We start from the raw sequence: 23,906 nt of genomic DNA on the forward strand, positions 1-23,906 counted from the left end.
GATTTTTTTATTTTTTTTTTACCTTGGTTATGCTTTTTAACTGGAAAAATTGGTTTTGGCTTATTACGGTACAGGCCTGCAGGGCCCATTCTGCCACAGAATACAGTATCTTCTCCCACATAAATGGTATATTCTGCCACCACAAAAAAAGAAATATCCCCCCCCAAAAAATTTATATTTACAAGTGGTACATTCTGCCTGAAAAATTACATCATCATTCAAATTGTTATGCTAATATAATTCTGCCACATCCAGTGTAAGCTATATTGTGTCACATAAATGATATATTTTGTGTCAAAAGCCCACGTTTTGTCACAAAATACTATATTTCATCACATAAATGTGTGGAAAAATGCAAAATTTTTCTCACAAAAGCTGTATTTTGCTCTGTAAATGGTACATTATTTTGCTACAAAATACATTTTACTATCAACAGCGAAATGTGATCTTTGCTCGAGATGGAATATTTTGTCACAAATGGTACATTGTCCCTCAAAAAATGCAGTATTTTTCCACAAAAACCTTATATTTCACCACATAAAAGATATATTTTGCCTAGACTTTACGCAGATATGATCGGCCTGATCGAATCGGCTAATAATGCCATATTATGCTGATAGGTTATAATTCGGTCGTCCGATCAATGACATCACTGATCAGGTCCGAGAAAGACATTTACTCCGTAAAATGTCAATAAAATCTTGTATTCAGACGCATCCCGTTTTTTATGATCAGTCAACTCTGGTCAACTAAAATACGATGACAACAGGAGTGGATTGCGGCGACTGCATTGTAAGAAGAAAATGGGGGGAAAAAAACGTGCTAGTGGTCAATGGTCCACAGGACAGTAGAAGACTTCATGTAATACATTGTTTGAGGTATGTTCACGTACTTTTAATATTATACAGCTTGCAAACAAGCAACAAAATGTTACGTAGCCTAGCAAGTTAGTGCTACTCTTCCGGGTCAGGTTGCAGGGGGAAGTAGCTTCAGCAGGGATACCCAGACTTCCCTCTCCCCGGCCACTTCTTCCAGCTCTTCTGGAGGGATCCCGAGGCCTTCCTAAGCTAGTCTCTCCAGGGTGTCCTGGGTCGTCCCCGGGGTCTCTTCCCGGTGGGACATGCCTAGAACACCTCACCAGGGAGGCGTCGGGGAGGCATCCGAATCAGATGTCCCACAGTCACCTTATCTGGCTCCTCTCAATGCGGAGGAGCAGCGGCTCGCCACTGAGCCCCTCCCGTATGACCGAGCTTCTCTCCCCATCTTTAAGGGAGAGCCCGGACACTCTGTGGAGGAAACTCATTTCGGCTGCTTGTATCTGGGATCTTTTTCTTTCTTTCTTTCTGGAGGTGGGGCTCGAACGCGAGCACCTGTTAGCCAGGCCTGCACCGGTGTAACATGGGCTCACCACCTGGGAGAAGTCATAGGCCAAAAGGTGAGGACCTTGGCGATCCGATCCCCGGCTATAGAAACAAGCTCTAGGGACATGAAATGAATTAAATCGTTATTTTTATTTCCCTATTTCTAAAGCGCCGTGCTAGTGATGATCCTGTCCAGAATCTTACAGTGGTGTACATTAAATTTTTCTTGATATCAAATTTGCCTTTTTTAAAGGTCACTTTGGCCTACAATATTAGCGTATTGTAACGTTGGTCTTTATGACACTACTTGGAGTGTTAAGTATGTTTTTGAGGTGCTATTTGGCGTAAAAGCTTTGACAAGCGCTGCTCGGTAGCGGAAGCGCACGAGTTCATTTGCATCCACGGCGTGGCTGCCTGAATACAGAATACGCTTTTGTTTGCTGCGTAATTGTGACGAGGCAATACCTTGAAAAACACAAAAGGAACCGCCTCCGACTTGGCATCGAGGTTCGGAACGCTGCGATCTAATTTGGATGGGAATAAATACAAGGAAAAGGGGGAAAGAGGAGGAGAGTAAGGAAGGAAGAGAGATACATTAGCATTTCTCCGCTAATGAGTTCATAAGAGTGACCCCTCTGGATGGCACATGAAAAGGAAGCAGTCCTGCTGCGTTGTGACCTCAATTCACTTTTCTCTCGCTACACACATACTACATTTTGCATGGTATATTAAAGCAAAATATATATAGTACGCCGCTGATTCCCAATCTTTATTGAGCTAAGCTTATATTTGAAAAATCTCACTGCACACCGGCAAACAAAAAGATCACAAGAAGTGGATATGCCAGTCAATTATATACTTATTGGCATCAACTAGAAGAGCCTTTATTTGTTGTAAATTAATATTTTGACCAATTAAGTGAACTCGGATAATTTGCCGCAGCACACCAGAAGAGCTTTCACGGCACACTAATTTGGAATAGATTTACTACACATGCACACACATAGGACCGAATTTAACATTGACGCAATTTGATCTCAAATCTTGCTCTTTTAAAGGTTTCTGTACAAATGCATACAGTAAATGGTCAATAAAAAAAAAAAGTCAATGTATTATGTTAGCGATCAACAAGAACATGCAGTGACGCATTAGTTGTATCATTGTTGTAAAATGCAGTATTTTTCCACATCAATGATATACTATTACTAAAAAGTGTGGCAAAATGGTATATTTTGTAACCTAAATGTTGTAGTTACCAAAAGAAAGGAATATTGTCCCATAAAATCTTATGTTTGGCACATTCTGCAACAAAAAGGCAACATGTTTTCTTCAAGTTCATTTGCTGCATACTGTAAATACTTTGCCACAAATATTATATTATGCCACAAAAAATGCTATATTTTACCCAAAAATCTGTACCATATGTATTATTATTCTCTATTTGCCCATAATTTTTCGGCAGACGGGCTTTTAAAGGCTTTTTTTTTAATAATGAAAAAGTAAGTTAAAAATAAAAAAAACTATAGGAAAAAAGACAAAAAAGGAAAGGAAACCTTGAAGAAAAAAAGAAAAAATGTGATTTGTATATACACACATTTATAAAGACTGGAAAAAAATAGAAAAAGGAAAAAAAATAATGTAGCCAAAAGGAAAAAATTATACAAGGAAATAAGAGATCAATGAAATGAAGAAAAAAAAAAAGATAAGCAGAAAAGGAAAAGAAAACTAATTATAAATAATTTTAAAAAAGAGTGAGGGAAAAAATTATAACATACCCCACCCCAACCCACGAAAAAGTCAGTTTCATTCTTAAATATTGCTTTCATGGAGGAATCCTACAAATTGCCGGCCAGAACAAGCCCTTGGAAGATATCGTGAAAAAACAGTTTGTATTTGTTTCAAATTGTTGCAAAATTCTCTTTGTTGGAACAACTCGCAGTCGAGGTTGTCTATTTTTGTCTTATCGTTATGTGCTCTATTTTCATCACCGCGAAAAACACTTCAAACAAGAAATCCTACTAATTGTCTGCAGTTTGACGCCCCGCTGTTCCTGTTGCTGCTGCTGTCGAGTGCCTTGACTGGCGCTGGTGCGCCGCTACATCACTTACCGGCTTGAGCTCCGAGGTTAATTCCCTCACGCGGCTTCATCCCTCCACCTGATCGGCATCCGTTACGACTTCCTTGATGTGAAAATTACAGCCCTGCGCCAGGACAGGAAACAAACATCAAATTAGAATGAAAAGAGCCAGCAATTAAAAGTGTGATGAGACACCATTTATCAAAAAAAGAAAAAAAAAAGTGCAACTCATAACTCGTTGGGATGGTCTGACCGAGATGAGTGATGATCAAGCTCGGATTGGTAGGCGGCATCATGAAGGGGAGGAAAGTGTCTTGGGGGTATGGTGAAAGAAGGCAGACGTATGATCTGGTGATTTATGGCCCCCAGTTGCAGCCAAACTATCATTAAAATGAAATGATCTTGACGGAAACGCTGCCATTTGGAAGGAGACGCCGCAGGCGATAAATACACAGGTTAGCTAAGTTCATTAGAAAAGTGTGCTGAGATGACACCACAGTAAGTTTGAGCAAAAGTTTCATGCGTGAGCGACAACATTGGGAAAATGGTGGAGGACGAAAATTGACTGAAAACGCTGTAATGTCCATGCAAAGTCATTAGCTGGCAACGTAACTCCACATTGCTGTCAATTTTCCAGATTTCCAGGTTAAAATCGCACAGCGAACAACAGAATATACAAGCCATTTGAGACGATGAGCTTGAAGTTCTTAAAAATGCCATATTTGACCTTTTTCTAGTTTGTATTTGGGATGTAAGATTGGATCTATGGTGCCTCAGTAAACATGAAATCCATCCATCCATTTTCTTAGCCGCTTATCCTCACAAGGGTCGCGGCGAGTGCTGGAGTCTATCCCGGCTGTCAACGGGCAGCAGGCGGGGTACACCCTGAACTGGTTGCCAGCCAATCGCAAGGCACACGGAGACAAGCAGCTGCACTCACAATCACACCTACGGGCAATTTCGAGTGTCCAATTAATGTTGAATGTTTTTGGGATGTGGGAGGAAAACGGAGTACCCGGAGGAAACCCACCCAGGCACGGGGAGAACATGCAAACACCACACAGGCGGGTCCGGGATGGAACCCGGGACCTCAGAAATGTGCGGCCAACGCTTTACCAGCTGACCAACCGTGCCGCCCAAAACATTAAATATGAATTAAATTTGCCCATGCGTTCCTGACAAGAGGCCTGAAATCAGGTCATAATGAATTTCTCAAGCTTATATAAGTCACTAGCGAACACCTCCGAAGATATGGACACTCACACGTGACTGCAAATCGGACTACTATCAGGACACAAGTCCTATAGTCTGTTCCAGGTATTACCGTAATTTCCAGCCTATAAGGCTCGACTTTTTTCCACACACTTTTAACCCAGCAGTTTATGCGGGGATGCGTCTAATTTGTGCATTTTTTTTTTTCTAATGGCCGCAAGGGGGCACTCGAGCGGAAAAGGTAAGAGTGAGACCGGTGGAATATGTGTGCCGAGGGAGTTACTTTTACCGATCCGACCCTATTAGCGCTGCGCTGCTGTGTTACTGCCACAGGGCATGAGGATTTCGGCAAATATGGAAACCGATCTTTCGGTTCCGTTGATTTTTGTCCTGGGAAACGGTGGGAAACGATTTTTCGGTTCCCATTGATAATGCTCATGGGAACCGTTTTTTTACATGTACTTCAAAATAAAGCCTTAGCAGGCATGAGCATTTTGTCTTTTACGCTTAGCAGCCGACGTGTTTGACTAGCATTTGAGTGACCCGGAAATGAATAACTCGACCTTGCGCATGCGTAGCGCAGAAGCGGAAACCGGTGCTGTTTGTAAACCACACTGACAAAGCTGGGCATTTTAATCATTAAAAATAAAGGGGTTCATGTAGGTTCGTTTTATACAGATTGTTGTATTTCGTTGAGAAATTCTTTTACATTCCACACGAATTTTATTAAAAGTAAGCCCTGAGATCTGGGAAACGGACTTTCGGTTCCGTGTTTTCTCAGGCTGGGTAACGACACGGTAATGGAACGATCGTTTCCGTGAAATGCTCATGCCTGTGCCATGTCTCAGTGATTTGTACCAGCATGTTCGTTTTTAACCGACCCTGTTTACACAGCGCTACCGTTAGCACAGCGCTAGTGTTAGTGTTAGCATTAGGTAGAATTAAACTCTCTATGTACTGTCTTTTTAAATATCTCGTTTCAATCTGGGTTTCAATGTGGGCACTTGCGGCTTTTACACAGCAGCGGTGTACGTACAGTATGTACCAGATGGTATTTTCTTTACAAATGTATCGGGTGAGGCTTGTAACCAGGTGCGCTCTGCATGCCGGGAATTGCGGTAATCAGAACTGCTCGACACCCAGTGGCCAAGTGAGTGACATTCAAAGCTGGAGTCTGTGTGTGAATGTCTAGATGTGAGTTGTGCCATCTGTACTCGTGTTAGCATGGCTGACTTTTCAACTAAAAAGGCATTTGTGATCGGGGATCTCATTACAGGACCTTTGTTGCACCGTTTAGTTTTTCACTTCACTCGAGTGGTGGTGTATCCGAAGCTGAGCAGAATGTAACACGTTAGCCCACAACACAAATAAAGCAACTCTTTGTAACTAAACAAAACAAAATCAAAATAGACAAAAGTTTGGTGCCTTGTACGACTTTAAATACGCTTCGCATACAAACACAGAAACGTTGTAGGTATCGTGGTGACTGCCGCACGGCTTCCAGATGGACACGTGCCCCTATCAACACAAGAGTTCCGCGGTGCCAGTGGGCAAACTCAGCACATTTCCCCGAATTCCTCCATTCTGCTACTGAGGTGGTGGCGTCCCAGTTCAGTGAAGTTTGTAGGTAAACACCCTCATCGAATTCCCTGGAGGCTTCTGGGTCAGTCAAATGCTAAACTGCCCATTCGTCTTCCCAGGTGACAGCGAGACAGGACTGCACGCACACACACATAATATATATAAATCTATAAAACTTCAACATTTATTTGGCCAAGGAATAATAATGAGTAAGGACAAAGTGTACACTGTAGTCGTTCCATTCAGAGTGGCACAACAGGGTTTGTCTATTGTGGCCCGGCATGACAACACTGACTGAATCCGGGCCAGGATCTCCACTGCGCGCGGTTGTTTGTGTTGCATTCTTCAGGTCCGAAGGGGAAGTGGCCGGGCCCTGTGAGCACATACGCGCTGCCGCTTCTTTCATCCCGCTGTGTTATTGGAACACGGAGCCATTGCATCAGGGCTTGCCATGTCGGGGTCACGGGTCGCAGTTGACCCCCACCACCACCTCCACCCCGATTCAACCAGTTACTAATCAAACACACGCCGCACATCGCTGACCCTACTCGTGCGTCTGAACCCGCTGGAGATCAAACACGGAGTGGCGCTACCTCTGGCCCGCTCTTATCTGCCTGGATGTCCTCTCACATCAACACGCGGCGCTAAACAGTAAACATCACCGAGCCTGCTTTGACTCTCAGTGGACACGTTTGCGTGTGTGTGCACATATGTCTGGTTATCAGTTCTTATCTAGATAAAGTCATGTTGCTTCTGCCTGTGGGTTTCTATTGTCATTGTTTGGATTCCTTACACGAGAAACACTTGTTTTATTAGATTTGTGTCAGGCCGCACTGTAAACAGGGGGTTAAGCATGTTTCCCTCATAATTCTCTGATTCTTCTTGCCTTCGAACAAGAAGTTCATTATTAATAACTTTTAAAAAGCCCATGTTTTCAACACATTATCATTAGTCATAATTTGCAGCCGGTATTTTTTCTTTAAAAGGACTAATTACAACCAGAGTGATACGTTCAGCTTTTTGTTTTTTAATGTACCGTAATTTCCGGCCAATAAGCCGCAACTTTTTTCACACACTTTCAACCCCGCGGTTTATGTGGTAATGCGGCTAATTTGTGCCTTTTTTCTAACGGCTGCAAGGGGACACTCGAGGGGAAAAGGTAACAATGAGACAGGTGGAATATATGTGCCGAGGAAGTGACTTCTACCAGCCCAGTTAGCGCTGTGCTAGCCTGTTGCTGCTGCGTTACTGCCGTGTCTCGGTGATATTTAACAGTAAGGTTTATTTTAACTGTTAGCGTTAGCGCGGTGCTAGGGTTAGTACTAACGTTAGCACTGCGCTAGTGAGACCGGTGCAATATATGTGCCGGGGAAGTGACTTTTACCCGCCCCTGTTAGCGCTGTGCTAGCGTGTTACTGCCCTGTCTCTGTGATTTTTACCAGTATGTTTTTTTTTTGACCGGCCCTGTTAGCGCAGCACTAGGGTTAGCAAAGCGGCGCTATTGTTACCGTTAAACTCTTTGTGTACCGTCTTTCTTTGTAAATATCTCGTGTTTCAATGTCAGTTTCAATATGGGCACTTGCGGGTTTTCCACAGCTGTGGCGCATGTATGTACCAAATGGTATTTCCTTTACAAATGTACTGGGTGAGGCTTATAACCAGGTGCGCTCTGTAGGCCGGGAAGGACAGTATTTTGATTTTCAAATCTAGATCGTCATAGCCTGCCAAGTCTCTTTGGAACATTGCTGTACAGTAGAAAGTGGTATGTACCAAAGAGATGTCATCGGCCATCGAACTAAAAACAAACAAAAAAACATTACATTTTGGAGCCTCTCTCAGCTGACTTTGGGTAAGGGTACACTCTAAACCAGACTTTACAGTGATCTGATCAGCTTGATCGGTATTGACCGATAATTAGCATTTTATACTGACTGGCTGACCGGATTTGATGTCATAATTCGTCGAGCCGATCAATGACATCATTGACACGCATATAAACAACCATTCACACTTACATTCACACGATTTAGACTCTTCAATTAACCTACTATGCATGTTTTGTTTTATGAAATGAAACCGAAAATCCATGAAGGCACAGGGAGAACGTCAAATCCACACAGGCAAGGGCTGTAATTTGATATTGACCACAGTGAACAATATTTAACTAGGCTGGTAGCTCATTTTTTTGAGCGCAAGTTCACACCGTCAGGTAATTGAATTTTCGGAGTATGCGGCATTAACACCGATTCATTTCCTCTCGTCGAACAAATGCACGAAGTTAACAATTTCGCAGAGTTGTTAGCAAAGACAAATTACTTCCTGATGGATACGATCGTCCAATTTGACTTTCTGCTCTACTTCGGTTTTTAAAACTACATAAGGTAAATGTTGTAAATCTTGTTGCTTTGATAGATGTTTCATTCTTGTGGGCCATTTTGGAGACCCTGATGTAAATGAGTTATTTCATCTTCACATACCTCAGATTTTAATACTGTAATATATACTGTACAGTGAACTGCCACTTTATTGCAGTTCATCATTCGGCCACTGGGATATTGTAGATTTCTAAAGAATGTTTTTTTTTTTTTTTTTTTTTATGGGTTACAAATCGGCGGCACAGTAGATCAGCTGGAAAGTGTCCTGGATTCAATCACGGAACCGCCTGTGTGGAGTTTGCACGTTCTCCCCGTGCAAACTGCGTGGGTTTCCTCCGGGCACTCCGGTTTCCTCCCACATCCCAAAAACATGCAACATTAATTGGACACTCTAAATTGCCCCTAGGTGCGACTGTTTGTCTCGATGTGCCCTGTGATTGCCTGGCAACCCGTTAAGGGTGTGTCCCGCCTCCTGCCCGTTGACAGCTGGGATAGGCTCCAGCACTCCCGCGACGCTTGTGAGGATAAGCGGCAAAGAAAATGAATGGATGGGTTGCAAATCACATTTGAAAGTTGTGCGCCTTCAATACAGTACCACGTTGATCCGCGACATGCCAGGCAGCACTGAACTACTCTCGACTGAAAACATCGCCCAGGAGAACCTGTCACCTCCATTTTGCGGCGCTAGATCCAACTCTTAAGCCGTGAAATCCCAAAGGAAGTCCCATGAAGCCAAACCGCTTCTAGCTATGTCTCGCCTGCCATCTGCTTCTCAACTTTTGGCCACGAAAGGCCCGGCTAGGGTGTCCTTTAGTACCGGCGGCAAACCTTAAAGGCATGTGACAATAGTGGAATGTTCAGTAAACATTCACATGTGTACCAAACAGCCTTGTGTTTGGATGAAATGTACCAGGAAAACGTCGGTTTCATTGACCTTCCAAACCCAGTCTCCTCTCTCCCCCCCTCCCCTCCTTCACTTTTTTTTGTGGCTTCCACCGCTGTTAATGTCATTCGCCCTCTTCTGGTTTCATTGCTCCCATGGAGTTGCCTTGGCGTTGACTCGGACTGATGCTCGTAAACAAGCTACCCTTGGGTAAAGTCTCTGTTTTCATCTCCGTCCAGGGAAGTTCCATTACCTTTCGAAATGTCTGCAATTGCCAAATTGTGCTGAGGTCACCTTTTTCTTCCACCGCAATGTCGGTAACAAAGGATAGTTCATCTGATTTTCATTACAAATACTGAATACCAGGTGGTCGGGTTGTTTATTTAATTAACTGTGTCAATACTGCGTGTGTTATTTAAAGTAGGACGAAAATTTGAGAGGATGTGTACAAATGTTTGCTCAAGACAAGCTGCTGTCCGTCATCATAGTGTTGCCAAAGCGGAGAAAATTCAAGCACTCTGACAAAATTTTATTCGAGTTGCTGCACAGCTATAAGGCCATATTGATATGTACAATAATTTGCTTATTTTTAGGTTCATTGAAATAAAAGTGAGTGTGAATGCTTGTTTTTCTATATGTTCCCTCCAATTCCCCGGTGACCAGTCCAGGGTGGACCCGGACTCTCACCCAAAGTCATATGGCATCGGCTCCAGCTCACCCAGTTGATGAGGACAGGCGTAGAGGAAAGGAGAGAAATGAAGATTAGCTGAAGTACAACAGAGTATCCTCCAGGGAGAAGAGATAGAAAGGCTGGACGACTTCAAATACTTGGGGTCGACAAGACAGAGCAATGGAGAGTCTGGTAAGGGAGTGAAGAAATGGGTCCAAGCAGGGTGGAACAGTTGGCGGAAGGTGTCTGGTGTTCTATGTGACAGAAGAGTCTTCGCTAGGATGAAGGGCAAAGTCTATAAAAGAGTGGTGAGGCCAGCCATGATCTACGGATTAGAGACGGTGGCACTGAAGAAACAACAGGAAGCAGAACTGGAGGTGGCAGAAATGAAGATGTTGAGGTTCTCGCTTGCTGCGAACAGGTTGGATAGGATTAGAAATGAGCTCAGTAGAGGGACAGCCTAAGTTGGATGTTTTGGAGACAAGGTCCGAGAGAGAGCAGACTTCGATGGTTCGGACATGTCCAGAGGCGAGAGAGAGAGTGAGTATATTGGTAGAAGAGTGCTGAGGATGGAGCTGCCAGGCAAAAGAGCGAGAGAGAGGAAGACCAAAGAAAAGGTTTGTGGATGTTGTGAGGGAGGACACGAGGACTTTAGGTGTTAGAGAGGAAGATACACGAGATAGGCTTACAGTAGATGGAAAAAGAGGGCACGCTGTGGCGACCCCTAATCGGGACAAGCCGAAAGGAAAAGAAGAAGAAGATCCGCCTGTTGTCATTTACAGTATACAACAGAATAATAGCTTTGTATTCAACTAACTGGGCCCCGATGCCCCACAGAGTAAATGCACGAGTAAATTGATATCATTATTTCAGTGTAAATGCTTTTGTGGGATTTTCGTTTGTTTGTTGTTCTGCCATGAGAATTTTCTAAGGTCAGGTTTTAGGTTTTGCGGTCATAACTGTACTTGTCCCGGGAAAATGTGAGCTGTGTGCCATTTTTGAAAGAAAGCTTGAGTGAGCAGCAGAAAATCATTTTTTTCAGACATCTGTATTCAAGCCAAAGTTGTCCGTGGGTTTTTCTTTGCATCCCTTACAATCTTCCCAGCAGTTGTGGATAAAGTCGTTGTTGGTCAATAATTCCACCCAGGCATACAAACAAAAACTGTAAAAAATGTGCCTTTCCACAAAAAAAGTTGCGAAACACTTTTTTTTTTTTTTCATGTAAGCAGGCATTTCTAAAAAAAATTTGTAAACACCTACACTGTGTATTTATTCAAAGACTGTAAACTGGACTGTGGTACCAGGACTCCAAGAATATGTCCTTCATACTGACATTTTTTTAAAAAGGCAAGGAAACACAGCTACAAAAGTTTCAACTGTTCTGGTGTAAAAGGAATAGGTAACCCCTAAGTAAATATTGAGAATACCTGAATGACAGAATATTTTTGCACTATTTTTTCTCGATTCCATTAACATTTTCCAATACATCGACGGTTATTTAAATAATCCTAATGGAAATTCCAACACAATGCAAGTCCACTCCAAAAGCTTTAGACAAAAAAAATGTTTCCTCTCTTTGTTTTTCCATTGTACAACTTCCTTTACTTTAATCTACTTTTTATGTTACGAGAACACCTCAGAGAATCTATTTCTGCAAACAAAATATTCCCCGACAAATTAATTGGTCAAAAATTAAGGACGTAAGGGCGTACAGTCATGCAGCCATGTACATTCGACAGTCTCAATACTCAAGAGAAGGAATTGTTTTATGGGTTCCAGTTAAATGTGCTTGGTTTGGTCTTGAGTACCCGGTCTCAGTGTGATCAAGGAAATTACTCTCGGCCCGAGGAAAAACGGTGAAAGAGCATTGAGATGTTTGGTGGGACTTTGTTCTTGAAAACTAAGGTCAGGTTTTATGATTTCTGAGACATGCAAGTGAGGGGACAAGAATTCTGAAACCCATTTTTGTCACCTTATTTCTTGTACAAGAGAATACAATCATTAGGCTCACAGAAAAATGTTAGCTTCGTCAGCTGAAGGCTAGCTGATTTTTGGACCGGTTGCCAGCTAATCGGAAGGCAGAGATTACAAACTCCAACAAACATTCTCATTAAGATTCACTTCTATGGACAATTTCGTGTCTTTAATTAATCTTACAACTATGTTTCTAGAAGGTGAGAGGAAGCCGGAGTACCTTGGGAAAACCACACACGAGGCCCTGACCTGACATTTGAACCCAGAACCTCTTAACTGTGAGACAGCCATGTTAAGCACGTGGTAATCGGATATACTGCTATATTTTGTACATTTTTGCTAAATTCAAACTCATACAGAAATTCAAGGTAACAAACTGTAAGACAAATGTAAAATAATATTAATTGACGCTTTATGTTTCCACATTTTTTTTTCAATTATCACATTTGGATGTTCACCAAAATGTCGGGGAATCATCCATTAAAAAAATACCTAACTAATGAATGATGTACAAATATCAAATATGAAGCACAATTTTCTCTTGATGCCTAAAACATTAACAAGCAATAAGCGATGGCAAAGGCATCTTATGAATGTTGACTTTTTGTTTTTCTTTTTGGTTTTATGTGACCTGTCAAAAGTGATCGAATGTTCACAAGCTCATCGGTTCCACAACTCACAAACTGACGCGGTGACGTGATTGATTCCGAAGCGGCACTCCTGAAAAAGGCAAGGTCTCATCCATATGCACTGTATCGCTCTCATTTTGAGCAGATGACACTTTCTTAGCATACATTACACATGCATATTATCTCCACTAATCACACTATTTGTGGCGGCTGATTGCAATGTTGCTTAAGATGGGGGGGGGCTTCTTTGTGCTCGAGCTAATGATGTCCCTTTGTGACAGGGTCCGGGCGTGAGGGCTGAGGACACCGCAATAGACTCAAGAAGAGCTGTTGTGCGCGTCTTAGTCTGACTGGCAGCTGCGTTAATCCGGCCTTTGTGTCTTCGGCAGGGCCCCACTGAGCTCCCCTGACAGGGACCGACGTTCCCGACTCCGGCAGACAGCCCAGATGGGCCGAGTGACGCAGGGGAGGAGGAAGAAGGGTGGTGTCGAGGGAGAGACCCACAAGAGGTGCAAGGATATATGGGAAAATGAAGAAGATCCTTGGATCCCCGTTTGCAAAGGCCCACAAAAAAAAACTAATAAAATGTTTTGTAATATGCATGGCAGGCCAGTAGTTGGTGATACTGTATGTGTGAAAATAGAACCTGCTCATCATTTGAAATCCGTCACAACAGAAGACAGTTCAAGGAATCTCAAGGCATCATACAAATTGAACAGTCCATGCTTCAATTATTATATCGCGGGCATTGTTAAGAATCCTTACGTCTCCAGAACCATAACTTTTTAGGAAACATGAGCCATAAACATAGCGTAACATTGCACTAAGCGATATTAGACACTTTAGACTGGTCAACGATTTGTAAAAATAACAGACTTGTGTGAGGACAGAACTAAAAAAATTACTAAATTGATAATGTAAATGATATGGTAAAAAAAAAAAAAACAATGATTACAATAAAACCATCCAAACTCCACACGAGCAAACCTTCATGAACAGAGGCAAAGAAAAGCTCCCGCTAATGAGAAAATATCAAAAGGAACTCAAGACTATGGGGTGACAGTTTACCTCGGCTGGTTAGCTTAAGATGGAGAGACGGAATAGAGGGACAGAGGGTTGATTAAGAGAGAAAGCAGGATATAAAGGTTTGAGGACCCAGGGGAGGGACGTGGGAACAATGGTCACAACAACAACTGTATCAACAAAAACAACTGTCACACAATGACAGCAAAAATGTCAATACTTCTCTACAAAACCATCGACCCCAGCTTCAACACTGCTATAACGAGCAGATAAATTTGAAGGTGCACTTCCAGAAACAGAGAGGTTGGTTCTAACAAATGACGTTCAAGGTTATGAATACTATGGTCTTTGAATATCCCTAAAAAGACGTACCATCAGGACAACTTTGTCTTCAAAATCATGCTTCTAAAGTAGCTCTTGACCTTACTTGAGTGACTACAAGAGATCTCCCGAGACTTCCACATATAACTTGTGGACATGGTTGTTCAGAGACGACGTCTCCGAGTCAACCACCGTTATTTTCGCTATAAATGGACATTGCTCTGACCACCACAGTTTTCTCTTATAACCCGGAAGATAGAGCTTATATGATTTGATATAACGGGCACTATCCCCCAACCAGTGACTCAGTTGGTAAAGCGTTGGCCTCCCAGTTCTGAGGACCCGCCTTTGTGGAGTTTGCATGTTGTCTCCGTGCCTGCATGGGTTTTCTCATCCCAAAAACATGCAACATTAATTGGACACTCTAAATTGCCCCTAGGTGGGATTGTGAGTGCGACTGTTTGTCTCGATGTGCCCTGCGATTGGCTGGCAACCAATTCGGGGTGTACCCTGCCTCCTGCCCGTTGACAGTTGGGATAGACTCCAGCACTCCCCGCGACACTTTGAGGATGAGCGGCAAAGAAACTGGATGGATGGATGTTTCACTGTTATAAGTGCCCCACGCCCATGAAGGTAACATTAACTGCAACAATCCTGACTGTTGCTCCTTGCGAGTGTTATCATTTTGTATTTTTGTGTTTGACTGTTCTGTTCAATAAACAGCCTTTCAAAGTATGAATGTGAATTTTTTTTTACTTCTAAATTTTAAAAAAAATTGTAAGTTGGGGCACTCATAAGTCAAGGTACCAGTTGTAAAAGAGAGTAAAAACGAATTTTTACCGAATACTTTTATACATTTGTTAGTATGTACTTATTTACTTTGACTTAAGTACAAGAACTGAATCAGGACTTCTACTTTTACGAGACTCAGTATCGCGACCTCTAGATGAGTATTTTTGCCACTTCCAGCGGTCGCTGACATCCACCAGCACCAGCAAAAATCAAACCCCCAAAAAATAAATAAATAAAAAGTGGTATAAGAGCAAAACTTTCCAGGGAGTTTGCACTCAATTCACACAAGTCATGTTGAGAGCTCGCTCTTGAGCACCACTTCTTCGCGAACATGATGAAATGGTGCTTTAAAGTGCTCTCTGAGGGGGCCGGCACTTCAAGGGCTCCTCAGAACCCTTAGCACTGCCTCGTATCACCCCGGCGAGAAGAAGCGAGAGGAAAAAGAGGACCAGGGAGACAAACATGATGAGGGAGAAGCTCTAAAACACAAAATATGTGCAAAAGAGTCACAGATGAGCAAAAAGAAAGTTGAAATGAAAGAAGATTTCTGAAGCGATCCTCTGATCAGACAAGATAAGAGCGCAGTAAATTCAGCCCGTGTTGGCAGCAGAGTTCAGATGGTTTGCTTTTTCCAAACTCCAGTGAACGTAGGACTAAGAGGCGAGGAGCGAGCGCAGCGTGCCCACCAGCTTTTTTACTCAGGGAAAGCCTAATGAGTTCCTGTGGGATGGGTGCCGGCTGTCAGTCATCGTCATTCTCCTGCAGCTCGTCCTGCCCATCCAGAACCAAGGGGCATGAAATAATTAAAAGATGGCCGCCGCGCTTCGGGAAGGGAGGAAGTCCCAGCTTGTTTCGCTCGCTCCACTTGGGTGTGAGGGGTGGGGCGTGGAGCATTTGAAGAAGTCATAGTCCCCCATCAAAATTTATGCTGACAATGAAGTAACAGCGTTACAGCCTATTGCGTAATGTTTGCAAACAATGAAAAACGACGAGGAGAGTTGAAAGGGAGCGCCCCCTGATCAAGGCACGGCGTGTCTTTAAGGAGGGACTTCATGCGTATAATCAAATATCAATTATCAGTTATCCAAGCCACATGTTTTATAATGGAAACAGCTCACAACACACATCATCTTCTACCACTTATCAGAGGTTGGGTCGTGGGATCAGTAGCTTTAGCAGGGAAGCCCAGACTTCGCACACCCCGGCAATTTCATTCAGCTCTTTCACGGCGGCCGGGAAACAGTATCTCCTGGGTCGTCCCTGGGGTCTCCTCCTGCTGGGATATGTCAAGAACACCTCACCAGGGAGGTGTCCAGGAGGCATCTTAATCAGACGCCCATGCCACCACATTTGGCTCCTCCCAATGTGAAAGAGGAGCAGCTGTAGTCTAAGGTCCGCCCTGACGACCGAGCTTCTCACCTTATCTCTAAGGGAGATCTTCTTCTTATGGTCATGACCCACATCTCATGACCATAGGTGAGAGTAGGAACATGGGAACGACCATCTTAGGTCCTTCTTCACTACAACGGACCGATGTCAATTGGGCAACGCCACAGATGTATTTCTCATTCCATGCTCCTACTCCTCCACTTGGGCCCGGATCTCATCTCCGACTCAGAGAGGGCATGCCACCCTTTTCCGACTGAGGACACTAGTCGTAGATTTGGAGGTTCTATTTTTGATCCCAACCAGTTCACAATGTGAACCGCTCAGATGAGAATTGGAGATCACGGCTTGATGAAGCCATCTGCAAAATCGTTGGTACTCCATACTTTCGAAGCACCCATGAATATCAATAATTGGTCAAAATGTCCTGAACCATTTCCCAACTTGATCCAAGATCCTTGAGCAGTGAGTCTCAAAGTGTGGTAGGAGTACCACTAGTGGTACGTGTGCTCCCTTTAGTGGTACGTGAAAAGTATTGTTGCCTCAGTAGATTGAAGTTGTATTTAACTTTTTAGTACAATACATGTATATTTATTAAGGTTAAAATTGTATTACTTTTATTTTCAACATATTTTATTTGAATTATTATTGAAGTACTTGTACAGCATTTTTTTAAATTTCCCTAAATCTAAGTGAAGTGCTAATGTCTGGAGTTAGGCATACAAAGATACTGTATTTTGATATTGGTCATGATGGTGATACTTGGAGGGCTAAGTATTTTTTGGTGACACTTGTAAAAACCTAGAGAACTACTATCTTACACAATGTGAAAAATCTGCTTAAATGTTCCGAAATGTGTATAAATTGCTTGTCAACTTCACAGAACATGTCAAAATCTGTTCCCAGTTTTTTGTAGTTGTTCATGCATAATCAAATCAAACTGTCATGAACAAACATGGGATTTGATGCCCTAATTAACACTGTGCCATCATCATAAACCTAAAACAAGGAGGACTATCCCGGGGAGCGAGAAGCATCTCATAATAAGCGGCAAATGAACCAAAGCGGCGAGCTACGCTAACATCTGCATGTGAATGAACAGCGAGGGCTTCATGTAATTGTTGGTGAATGATGTCGTAGAATTGGCAGGCTATATGAGTTCAGGGGGCCAGCTTTGAAACGAGAATTATTTATTATAATTATTATCATTATTTATTGACAATTAAATGCGTTATCAGTTCATTTGATTCAGATTGGGCTCGCTTAGAATCGTTACTTATTTTTTCGGAAAATGAATCATCTCTTTGGAGGCCTCAAAACTACTTGAAAATGTATACAATTTTATAAGTATTTGTGTACAGATGAAAATGTATATACGGCAGGGGTCATAAACAGGAGCCATCAAAATTCACTCAGTAGCGCCTTCTATAGAGTTGGAAAAATATTATTCCATTAACACCAGTTACACCATTTAACATAATAAAATGCGGTGGGCAGGTTTATCATAACAGGAAGCATGAAAAAGTCTCAAGAACTCATCTGAAAACAAACTGGAAGTGGGCCGTTTTGGACCAAAGCATCTATTAGGGCTTGTACCTTGATGAACTCCTCCTGAAGAATTTTGCCCAAAGGTTGATCATTTTGAGGGTTCACCACTGAAAAGGAAAATAACAATTCACCTCGAGAAAGTCATATCTCAATTAAATCTCATGTGTATCATCAAGACGCCACCGTGAAGAGATCCATGGGTAAAATTTACAGTGTGCAATATACTGTAAGTAATGTAAATGTAAATATGTAAACGTACAATATACTTGCTGCTGCTCCTGTTTACTGGTGAAATTAGGCTACTACGTCTACATGAATATGACAATGTAAAAATGTGAAAGTTCACATAGAATGTTGCCAAAATGATCCAAGCTTACACAAACCCCCAGAAACGATCATTTTTGTATGATATATGTGGGCCAAACAAACAATGACAAAAAAACAAGGTACGTACAGAACCATTTTTAAGGGTGTACCGTTAGGGTGGATCAGCTGGTAAAGGGTTGTCCTCACAGTTCTGAGGACCCGGGTTCAATCCCGGACCCCACCTGTGTGGAGTTTGCATGTTCTTCCCGTGTCTGTGTGGGTTTTCTCCGGGCACTCCGGTTTCCTCCCACATCCCAAAAACATGCAACATGAATTGGACACTCGAAATTGCCCCTAGGTGTGATCGTGAGTGCGACTGTTTGTCTCGATGTGCGCCGCGATTGGCTGGCAACCATTTCAGGATGTACCCTGCCTCATGCCCGTTGACAGCTGGGATAGACTCCAGCACTCCCCGTGACCCTAGTGAGGATACGCGGCAAAGAAAATGGATGGATGGATGGATGTTTCACTTTTATAAGTGCCCCACGCCCATGAAGGTAACATTAACTGCAACAATCCTGATTTCCACTGAACTATTAAGCACATCTTATGGAGTCAGCCATGTTTTAGGTCATCACCGGCTACTTTGGGGTCCAAGGTTCAACACCCCAACTGGACCATCCAATAATATCTGCTGGACAAATGGCTTCGGTGTCTTCCCACAAACTGTTCCCCTGGCACTTAAGTTCCCCCCTGAGCCAGTGTGTTCCACAAACAAATGTGCCTCTTCACTGTGATGGGTAAAATGCAGATAACAAATTTCCTGTCCATGCATGCATGTTTGTGATGATAAAGATAATGATGCTTATGAGACCAGATTTTAAATGTTTAGGGCCCAAAAAAAAAAAAAAAACCACACCACTTTTATCCATTTCCAGCTCAGTTCTCAGTGCCTCAGTCCTGCTGGTTCGGGGATTGGTCCTAACGCTCAGGCAAAGTGACAAGTCAATAAGCCACAAAAGGCTAATAGACGCCTTTTTCATTAATTTAGCCCCCACCCCCGCTAAAGAGCGTAGCAAAGATTGCGGCTTTTCATTCCTCTCAACAAGTCAGTCAAAACACCCGCCGTCCGAGGTTAATTGCATGTCCATCTCTTAAACAAAAAGTAATGCATACGCCTCTGTTTGTGTAAACATTTGGCAGTAAAGACACAGCTGTGGATGCCAGGGGAGGAGGGATGGGCATCGACTCAGGGGGAGCGAGTATGAGGCTGGAGACGACAGCCAAGGTTGGGCCATGAGGTGGGCCAGCGGACCTGGCTCGAGATCAGAGGCAGCGGTGTGGAGGACGCCAGGGAGCTGCAGGCATTGTGCCAGCGGTGATTCTCTGTGTTTCCCCAACTGACAGGCCGGTAACAAAACTGATGCCACGAGGAGAGCTCCAAATAAAGATTACTTCGGTGCAGATTTTTTTTTTTTTTTTTTTTTTAAACCTGTCCTCAGTTGCTGTCCTCAATAGAAAAGCTGTGTTGCAAACATTGAGAGTGTAACAAGAGGTGGGCAGTCCATCCATCCATCTATTATCTACCGCTTTTCCAGGTCGGGTCGCGCGGGAAGTAGCTTCAGCAGAGATACCCAGACTTCCCCTTCCCCAGCCGGTTCTTCCAGCTCTTCCGGAGGGATCCCGAGGCGTTCCCGAGCCAGCCGAGAGACATAGTCCCTCCAGCGTGTCCTAGGTTGTCCTCAGGGTCTCTTTCCAATGGGACTTGCCCGGAACACCTCACCAGCGAGGTGTCCGGGAGGCATCCGAATCAGATGCCCAAGCCACCTCTAAATGCGGAGTAGCAGCGGTTCGACACTGAGCCCCTCCTGGATAACCGAGCTTCTCACCCTATCTCTCAGGGAGAGTCCGGACACCCTGCGGAGGAAACTCATTTTGGGCGCTTGTATCCGGGATTTTGTTCTTTCGGTCACGACCCGCAGCTCATGCCCATAGGTGAGGGGAGGAACGTAGATCGACTGGTAAATTGAGAGCTTCGCCTTGTGACTGAGATCCCTCTTTACCAAAATGGACCGATGCAAAGTCCGGGGGCAGTATGGCCTGAAAATAAAATCTCTATTTTTACAAAAATTCAATCCGATTTTAAGTGATCCCCCCCCCCTGCACATTTAAAAATGCATCCATTTTCCGAGCCACTTATCCTCACAAGGGTCGCGGGAGTGCTGGAGCCTATCTCAGCTATCATCGGGCTAGAGGCGGGGTACACCCTGAACTGGTTCCCAGCCAATCGCATGAATTTAAAAATCAAATAATATTATTCAAAGCAAGTGTTGTTTTTTTTTTTTTCTGGGATTTGCATTATTTTTCTTATACTAAACAATTTTCATTTCATTGTTTTTCCCCAGCAAGTTTTTTTTCCTATAGCAATAACTTGGATCAACCGCTGCAGAAATCCATCTGTCCATTTCCTATTGGTACATAGTAATTAACATATTTTTGTAAAAAAACAAACAAAATTATAAAATATTGGAGGACTTTTGAAACGTAAATGCTCAGTGATGACATTAAAAAAACAGAACAGGCCACATATCCCGCGGGTCGTACTTCACTTGCCCGTGATTTAGAGAGTATTCTCTTGAAAGTCTAAAGTACAGGTACTCAAGGGAAAGACAAAGGCGTGCTGCGGATTGCCAAGTGTGGCGTGAAAAGGCCTCGACGTTGCCCCGCTCCAATTCTGTCACCGCTTTTTTCCTCATCTAGAGTTGCATAGATTATATGGCAGCACACACCTGTGGTTTGACAAGTTTCCAACGTTTCAATAAATCACTATTTTTGCAAGGTATATTTGGGCATCCTGTCTTTGGTAATGTTTAATGCAAATGACTTCTGATAAAATACAACTCTTGATCCTTGAGTTTTTTTTTTTTTTGGGGGGGGGGGGGCAAAAGCAGTCACAGGCGTTAATGACGTCTTTTTGGGATGGATATTTATCTTATTTTTGAGTGGCGCACTCTGTTTCTTGGAAAATTTGACAAAGCAATCTGTTTTCACTTTCCAGTCCAGTGCCTCGCTATTGTAATTTTTTTTGATTCTGTCTCCACGTTTCGTCAACCTCTGCAGTCTACGCTAGTTAGGAGCCAGCCCGGAAGACTGTTTGCAGCCCGGTCTTGGGCTGAGTACTCCAGTCGACGGCTTCTTTGATGGTGTTGGGGGATTAGTCATCATGTTCATTGGGCCATGTGGGACTCTGTCACATTCACAGTATAATCTTGACAAATAACCAATATTTGCCCGTACTGGAATTCTTGACACAGGCACCCTTTGATGTTCAATGTGTCATCCAGATAGTGAGATTTGGAGTTGTGGGTTTTTTTTGCATTTTTGCACCATCTTTATTAGGCCCCGACTAATTAATCAGCAGGCAAATTTTATCGGCTGACATTAGCCCTTTTCAAATGAGCAAAAATCTGACTTTTTTACAACATAATACAAACATATGATATTCAAATATTTTTTAAAAATAGGACAAAAAAATCTGCCATTTCTTTGCCAATTTTTCTCTCTGTTGTATAATTTAAAGTATATTAACACAGGAGGGATCCTTCGCCACAGCTGCTCCTCCCTCTGTCCAATTGTCTTGTGTCAACCGTTGAGACAAGACCTTCAAGTTCCCGGGAAATACAGTCTCTCAAGATCTGAAGTGGGAGACTAACATCAACTCAATCCTCAAGGAGGCCCAGCAGAGGATGAACACCCAGCCCGCCACGAAAGCTGTTGAGACAGTTCTACACAGCGGTCATCGAAGTCTAGTTTGGGGCTGCTACAAAAAGGACAATCTCTGCTGAAATGGACAATCAGAACTGCTGAAAAGATTGTCGGTACCCCCTTACCCACCCTTGAGGACTTGCTCGCTCTCAGAACTTAGCCAAGAGCATCCAAAATTCAATTGGACCATCCAGATCCTGGTTCACCAGCTCTTCCAGCCCCTTCCCTCGGGTAGGTGCTACCAAACAATGTAAACCAACACTTGCAGAGATTTCAACAGCCTCCATGGTGGAACAGCTGCAGGGTGTTGGCCTCACAGTTCTGAGGACCAGGGTTTAAAAGCCTGTGTGGGGTTTGCATGTTCAACCCGTGCTTCTGTGGGTTTTCTCCAGGCACTCCGGTTTCCTCCCACATCCCAAAAACATGCAACATTAATTGGACACTCTAAATTGCCCCTAGGTGTGATTGTGAGTTTGACTGTTGTCTGTCTCTACACTCTAAATTGCCCCTCGGTGTGATTGTGAGTGTGACTGTTGTCTGTCTCTATGTGCCCTGTGATTGGCTGGCAACCAGTTCAGGGTGTACACTTCCTCCTGCCCGATGACAGCTGGGATGGGGTCCAGCACTCTTGTGACCCTTGTGAGGCTAAGCGGCTCAGAAAATGGATGGAAGAATGGATATTCATTTATTATTATAATCACAACCTTTTAAATTTGTCAAAAAAAGTACCGTCATTGCTAGATTACTAGCAACCTTTTATTCTTCAGTGACAGTTGTTGCAATGTCTTGCAATGTCAGTTGACTGTTTGTCGTTGAACTAGAGCGGCTCCAACTACCAGAGACCAATTCCTTGTCTGTTTTTGACATACTTTGCAAAATAAAGATTATTCTGACTCTGAGAGAGAGAGAGAGAGAGAGAGAGAGAGAGAGAGAGAGAGAGAGAGAGAGAGAGAGAGAGAGAGAGAGAGTACTCTAGGGGCAAGAGAATGACCTGCATGAGCATGAAGAATATAACAAGTCCGCAACAAGCTATTTTTGGTACAATCACTTTTTTTTAAGCCATTCACCTTCAGCAACAGATTTGGTACTAGGGAGCACACTAATTTCTTGTGACTCATAAAAGTGACGTGCATATGATGAGAACTATAAGTCAACAATATCACCATGAACAAGCACACCGGCATGAAAAGTTTGAAACTTTTAAACATTGTCAAGCTTTTTAAAAATATTTATTTACAATAACACTGTGTTTTAGGCAACAAAACACCTGCAAAATGATAATTTTGCAATGTACACTAATATGAGTGCAAGTAGCGTCGAAAAAGTGCATCAATGTAACGGATAATCGAGTATATTAGACGACCACTCCCCAACTGGAGATAGGTTCCACAGGGGGAACAAACTCAAACTTTTAATAACTGAATGCATCATGGACAACATATTATGACCTTGAAATGTTGTCAATATCTGAATTGTACAACATCTGGAGCATTCAACTTCAGAGGTTCCATTTCATGTTTTGCTTAGATTAAGAATGGAAAATTTGAGAGAGAATTAACTGTGTTACAGACAAAATTTAAGATTAGACAGACGCCAGTTGCAGAGAGTTGGTCGCTGATGCATGGTACGATGTGCGTTTGTACAGCAGGGTGGAGTCTTTTGGCAAACAGAAGCGTATTTTTTTCACCAATCTCAGGGTCCACGTGCCAGTCTTTGAGGGTTTTTTTTTTTTTTTTGGGTGGGGTGTTTCTCTGGAGGAATTTGGGGCATCTCCTTAATGGCAGCGCGAGAGCTGCCGATGTGTGGGCGAGCGGCACAGCTCCACGGCACCTCATTAGGGTCCTGGACTGTGGAGCTTGGAGCCACATTAAAGACCCGCCATGCCTTTCAACATGTGCCGACCGCTCTCCCTTCCGCTGGAGCAAACTCATTCACACCCAAGGAGTTTTTATCAGCAAAGAGGACATTTGTACTATTTTGCCATGGTATTTGATATCTACTGT

The 23,906-nt window shown here is 43.1% G+C and overlaps 1 long non-coding RNA gene across 1 annotated transcript in view; it reads right to left on the reverse strand.

Moving 5' to 3' along the window:
• LOC133505554 (uncharacterized) overlaps positions 1-23,906 on the reverse strand; it is an 81,725-nt gene that overhangs the window by 1,929 nt on the left and 55,890 nt on the right. The window contains exon 2 of the long non-coding RNA XR_009796272.1: positions 3,470-3,562. This is a non-coding gene — a long non-coding RNA (uncharacterized LOC133505554). The remainder of the gene's footprint in view (positions 1-3,469; positions 3,563-23,906) is intronic.

This window comes from Syngnathoides biaculeatus, chromosome 9 (genome assembly GCF_019802595.1).
Source record: "Syngnathoides biaculeatus isolate LvHL_M chromosome 9, ASM1980259v1, whole genome shotgun sequence".
In the NCBI taxonomy this organism is placed as follows: domain Eukaryota; kingdom Metazoa; phylum Chordata; class Actinopteri; order Syngnathiformes; family Syngnathidae; genus Syngnathoides; species Syngnathoides biaculeatus.